This window comes from Sinocyclocheilus grahami, unplaced genomic scaffold, assembly GCF_001515645.1.
Source record: "Sinocyclocheilus grahami isolate Dianchi unplaced genomic scaffold, SAMN03320097.WGS_v1.1 scaffold125.1, whole genome shotgun sequence".
NCBI classification, from domain to species: domain Eukaryota; kingdom Metazoa; phylum Chordata; class Actinopteri; order Cypriniformes; family Cyprinidae; genus Sinocyclocheilus; species Sinocyclocheilus grahami.
In genome coordinates this window covers 449921-456283 of record NW_015505304.1, presented here as the reverse complement: position 1 = coordinate 456283, position 6363 = coordinate 449921, and the positions used below count along the sequence as shown (strand labels likewise).

Sequence of the window (6363 nt, the reverse complement as noted above, 5' to 3'; positions counted from 1 at the left end):
TAAGGACTTCATTTGGACAATTTTAAAGGTGATTTTCTCAATATTTCGATTTTTTTTGCACCCTCAGATTCCAGTTTTTCAAATAGTTGTCTCTCAGCCAAATATTGTCCTATCCTAACAACCCTCAATGGAAAGCGTATTTATTAATCTTTCAGATGATCTCAATTTCAAAAAAATGATCCTTATGACTGGTTCAGTGGTCCAGGGACACACACACACACACACACACACACACACACACACACACACACACACACACACACTGTAAATGTACTTATATAATAGTAATATACATAGCAATATATCATATGTATATGTATATAATGGTAAGTATATTAGCCTACTTATACACAATGTTATCTCTCTATATATCTATCTATAATATTTTAACAAGGATTATACACTTTTTAAACAATAATTACTATTAATATAATAGTACACTCTAAAAAATGCTGGGTTAAATACAACCCAGTGCTGGGTAAAATAGGGACAAACCCAGCAATTGAGTTGTTTTGACCCAGCGGTTGGGTTAAACATTTAATCCAACCGCTGGGTCAAAACAACTGGATTGCTGGGTTTGTCCCTATTTTACCCAGCACTGGGTTGTATTTAACCCAGAATTTTTTAGAGTGTAAGAAAAAGAAGAAGAATATTTAGTACAACTAATTCTAATCTTTTAACAATTATTGACAACAACAAAAGCAAAGTAGCCTATGATTGAAAGATGGCAAGCAGCAAGAACAAACTTGTTATTTGCTGAGGAGGAGATGAGGAGCAGGTAACGGTTCCCGTGGTGAGTCTGTCATTTAACTAACATCTGTTGCTCGTCGGTAACCACAGTGGTCAAACTAACCCCGTGATGCGCGCGCAGGTGAAGAGATCAGCGCCTGCAGCGCGCGAGGTTTTGTGTTGTGCTTCAAGAAGTAGCAGCAGCGCAGAAGATGTGTGCGCCCCCGTTCTACACGCATTACGGTAGACCAAACTGTCCCCTAACACATCGCCAACACAAGACACAAGCGGAGTAATTCAACACTGATTTCTCTGCGAATGAGCGAGGAACAGACGAGATGCCAAAAACTCCAGCGAGAAGCATTATTGGGACTTTAGGAAAACTCACCGTGTGACTAACTGAAAGAAAGAGAGAAGACCTGAAGCGACGAGGAGGCGTAAAGAGCCGCGTGCTTGTTCTTCATGAACTTTGCGGAGCGCTGTGACCATGCAGCCTTTGAGCTAGTGCACGATTATTGTTTCCACTTATCACCCTACTGAGTGACCAGTCTGAGAGAGGAAGCCAGTCAAAAAGGAAAGGAAGACTAATAAAGACAGTTGTCGTTGAAAGTAATGGTCTGAAGACATCACTCATAGAACAGGAAGTAGCAGCAGCGCAGAAGATGTGTGCGCCCCCGTTCTACACGCATTACGGTAGACCAAACTGTCCCCTAACACATCGCCAACACAAGACACAAGCGGAGTAATTCAACACTGATTTCTCTGCGAATGAGCGAGGAACAGACGAGATGCCAAAAACTCCAGCGAGAAGCATTATTGGGACTTTAGGAAAACTCACCGTGTGACTAACTGAAAGAAAGAGAGAAGACCTGAAGCGACGAGGAGGCGTAAAGAGCCGCGTGCTTGTTCTTCATGAACTTTGCGGAGCGCTGTGACCATGCAGCCTTTGAGCTAGTGCACGATTATTGTTTCCACTTATCACCCTACTGAGTGACCAGTCTGAGAGAGGAAGCCAGTCAAAAAGGAAAGGAAGACTAATAAAGACAGTTGTCGTTGAAAGTAATGGTCTGAAGACATCACTCATAGAACAGGATTTTCTTTCCCTTTTGCGTTGCTCTGCTGAAGGTTTCTGGAATCACTGGGACATTCACGAGAGCTGGAGGGACACATCCACATGGTCCAGCCGTAGAGTGAAAGTAGAGTTCTTCACAATATCCTAACAGGTTCAGATCCACTTTTTACTTCTTCTTTTTCTTTTTTCTTTCTTCTTTCTATTTGCTCCTCGCGAGATTACGCGTGTATAATATTAAAATGTAGTTTATCCCAGATTTGAATGCATGGACGCGTTATCACACACATACTTATTCAGATCAACAGAAAGAAATATCAGAGTCAGTGTATTTTCTTAGACCTTTGCAAATGGGATACTAAAGCTCTCAGTGTCACAATAGATTTGACGACGCAACTTTTTTTTAATTTTTTTTTATAATTTTTTTTTACTTCACACTTTTAAACCGGAGATGAAAGCGTGTTATTATTCTGTAGCCTACGAGAGAATAATAGACTAACTGAATATGAATTATATATATATGCACATTTTTGATAAAATACGTAATTAATAACGTTGAAAGGTTTTAGAGAAGAATGAACCCCCATCGTGAAAAAGACCGAAAACAAGTTTAGTGAACTTGTGCAACTGAGTTTGAAAATATCACATGCTTTGAAATCTGGTCAAAAGGAAAAAAGAAGAAAAAAACAACAACTTTTAGACAGATCAGATAAAGTAATTTGGAATAAAGCTATGTTAGTGTGCATTTATTTATTTTACTTTATGTATTTCTATATTTTTTCCCTCCCAAAGACCATACGCTGCTTCCACAGTAACGTAGAAATCAGATATTGCTTGGCCTTGGCAACAAAACTTTCCTTATAAACAATTTAAGTTAATAAACAACACCGAAGCATGCACATACACTAAATATTTAAATTACGGTTGTTTTATGTAAGTTGGCTTCATTTATTTCTTCTTATCCGTCAAGCTGATTGTTTTCAGCAGGCCTTCAGCAAATACTAATCTGATTTTAGGCAAATAACCCATAACTTCTGACTGGTCAGTTTTAATGTATATAAGACGCAGTGTGTTAAGAAATAATAATTTATTATAGCGGAACGTGAAGAGAAATAAAGCGAATGTATTTAAGATTAGCCTATTGCTTAGTGTCGATTGTACCGATGTGTTACTGAGACAATTACATATGAAAAATATTACGAATTAAATAAAAGAAATATAAAAATAAGATTAACTCGGCAAGCATGATTAGCCTATTTATAATCATTAATTCAAATGCATCAATTACAGCGAGATACAGTGACATTAGTAAGGTTCGTATACATGCAAAATAAGATTTCAAACAGAGAGGAACAAGTATTACCTTTGCACTTCAAAGAGATTGTTTTTTTTTATTATTAGGCTGTTATTATTTTAACTAGTCAGTTTTCGCCTAAGAGACATATTCTTGACTAACTTAAGTGATGCAAAACTTAATGTCTTTATTTAGTGATTCATTTTTACGCAGATGCATGAACAAAATGAACTTTTTCCTTTGTTTTTAAATCGTACAGTTAATGGATTGTTATTCTTTTGGTGATCAAATCAGCGCTGTTAGTTTCGCCCTCAAACACTCGCGACAGCAAAACTAACGCAAAGCAAACCAGCAAAAATGTAAAGATGTCAGTCCGGGGCATTAAAAGTGAATCTGCAGAGGGAACTACAGCTCAGGAGTTGAACCAAGTACACTATAATTTCGCTCTCTTTCTGTACTTGGTTTTTAAGAATACATCTTTGCATAAGTCAAAGAAAAATACATATTTGCATCATCATCTTCCTCATAATCTGGCAGTGTGTAAGTCTCATGATATTAAGAACTGATTGATGGAGCTTTGAGCACAATTAATTGAAATCTAATATAAAGTATAGATGAGTCTTTGCTTAATTCACTGTCGACATTTACTGCACAATGCATCTCTACCCTATATTAAATCACAAGACGAACATTTTAATGAACATGCTAAATGATTTACTTTGATGAAGTCAAATGTTTCTGATATTTTCAGTTAGTTTAATCTTTAAATTATTTAATCTTCATCTTTTTACTAGCAGCATTTAAACTTGCATAAAAGGGCGTTGGAATTTATTTTATGAAAGTGTGCGTTCATAAAATAATATTTAGTTTTTTATATATGTGTGTAAAGACAAATAATTTTTTTGTTGAACTAAAACACCGTTTTTTTTGACTCAGAGCTGTACTTGTTTGTTTTTACAATGTCCGTTCTTTGATATATTGCCTCTTATGATAAACAGATTCCCTGCTAATTGAAATGTGACGTGTAAATGTAGATGAACATAAGCATAAAGTGATGAATACTTATGCCATAGATGAGTGGAGTGATTGAATGATGTTATGTGCTTAGAGTAAAAGTGATAATTCATGAAGTTGATCAAGAATACAGCATTTCGTTCAGAGGGGGCATGAAAATGGCAGTAAAGTGGGTAATTTAGTTACTTGCATGGCCGTCAAGCAGCTGCAAGCGGCAACAGCTACACCTCAGATGATAGTTTTAGCACTCTAACGGCGGACACCAGACTACTTTAGAGTTCTGGTTATAATTGATATATCACTTGTTCTGTGATAAGTGATTGTTTTATGCTGTTCTTCATGTTTATACAGACTACTAACCTAACTTTCGGAGGTCTTTTTAAATGTTATTTTGATAAATGTGTGGATTGCATGGCAGGCTGGTATCCAGCCCACTGTGGGTATTTTTCTGGGTAGAGAAGGTCTGGAATGTGTTTGTTTTGGACGTTAATGTTGAGACTAACATGATGCCATGTGTACATTTAGGCATGTTGCTTTTTAATGCGTATTTTAGGAACATTTGGTGATTGAAACTTTATTTGAACAACCAGTTTTCTGCTAATGCAAATATATGTCGGTGTTCTGTGCAAAAAGCATTTAGTGTGTGTGTGTGTGTGTGTGTGCTCTCTTTTCAAATTCAGATGAGCCTCAGTCAAGTGATTTAGAGGTAAATTTAAGTTTTTCAATATCATGGGTGGTTTTAACACAAAGCACTCTGGTTCTCGTGAAGCACTGTCCCTTAGACCCTCACATGGCATTTCCACCATTAAACTCTTTTACTGTTCCAAAAATAATGTTAGTTTTCACACAAGTGCGTTTTTAACCAAAGCATTTTGAAGAGCAATACATATCCATCTCTAACTGATTAGGAATACTTTTTTTGTCAACCGTACTTTTGGCCACCTCTGCTCTCCGAAACATGTTTATTTTATGAAAGTGTGCGTTCATAAAATAATATTTAGTTTTTTATATATGTGTGTAAAGACAAATAATTTTTTTGTTGAACTAAAACACCGTTTTTTTTGACTCAGAGCTGTACTTGTTTGTTTTTACAATGTCCGTTCTTTGATATATTGCCTCTTATGATAAACAGATTCCCTGCTAATTGAAATGTGACGTGTAAATGTAGATGAACATAAGCATAAAGTGATGAATACTTATGCCATAGATGAGTGGAGTGATTGAATGATGTTATGTGCTTAGAGTAAAAGTGATAATTCATGAAGTTGATCAAGAATACAGCATTTCGTTCAGAGGGGGCATGAAAATGGCAGTAAAGTGGGTAATTTAGTTACTTGCATGGCCGTCAAGCAGCTGCAAGCGGCAACAGCTACACCTCAGATGATAGTTTTAGCACTCTAACGGCGGACACCAGACTACTTTAGAGTTCTGGTTATAATTGATATATCACTTGTTCTGTGATAAGTGATTGTTTTATGCTGTTCTTCATGTTTATACAGACTACTAACCTAACTTTCGGAGGTCTTTTTAAATGTTATTTTGATAAATGTGTGGATTGCATGGCAGGCTGGTATCCAGCCCACTGTGGGTATTTTTCTGGGTAGAGAAGGTCTGGAATGTGTTTGTTTTGGACGTTAATGTTGAGACTAACATGATGCCATGTGTACATTTAGGCATGTTGCTTTTTAATGCGTATTTTAGGAACATTTGGTGATTGAAACTTTATTTGAACAACCAGTTTTCTGCTAATGCAAATATATGTCGGTGTGTGCTGTGCAAAAAGCATTTAGTGTGTGTGTGTGTGTGTGTGTGTGCTCTCTTTTCAAATTCAGATGAGCCTCAGTCAAGTGATTTAGAGGTAAATTTAAGTTTTTCAATATCATGGGTGGTTTTAACACAAAGCACTCTGGTTCTCGTGAAGCACTGTCCCTTAGACCCTCACATGGCATTTCCACCATTAAACTCTTTTACTGTTCCAAAAATAATGTTAGTTTTCACACAAGTGCGTTTTTAACCAAAGCATTTTGAAGAGCAATACATATCCATCTCTAACTGATTAGGAATACTTTTTTTGTCAACCGTACTTTTGGCCACCTCTGCTCTCCGAAACATGTTTGTGTGAAATATGTCATGTCTACGTTCTCCCTTTCATATTTCAGCTGACCTTGCATGAAAGGTCAGGCTAGAATTTTTACGCTCGTTTGCGTCTTTGAACGCACCAGCTCCGGCACTGACCAGCGGCAACCACCACACATGT

At 36.9% G+C, this 6363-nt stretch overlaps 1 long non-coding RNA gene across 1 annotated transcript in view; it reads left to right on the top strand.

Moving 5' to 3' along the window:
• The first annotated feature begins 1419 nt into the window (after window positions 1–1419).
• LOC107590147 (uncharacterized) overlaps window positions 1420–6363 on the top strand; it is a 63795-nt gene continuing 58851 nt past the window's right edge. The window contains exon 1 of the long non-coding RNA XR_001609750.1: window positions 1420–1952. This is a non-coding gene — a long non-coding RNA (uncharacterized lncRNA). The remainder of the gene's footprint in view (window positions 1953–6363) is intronic.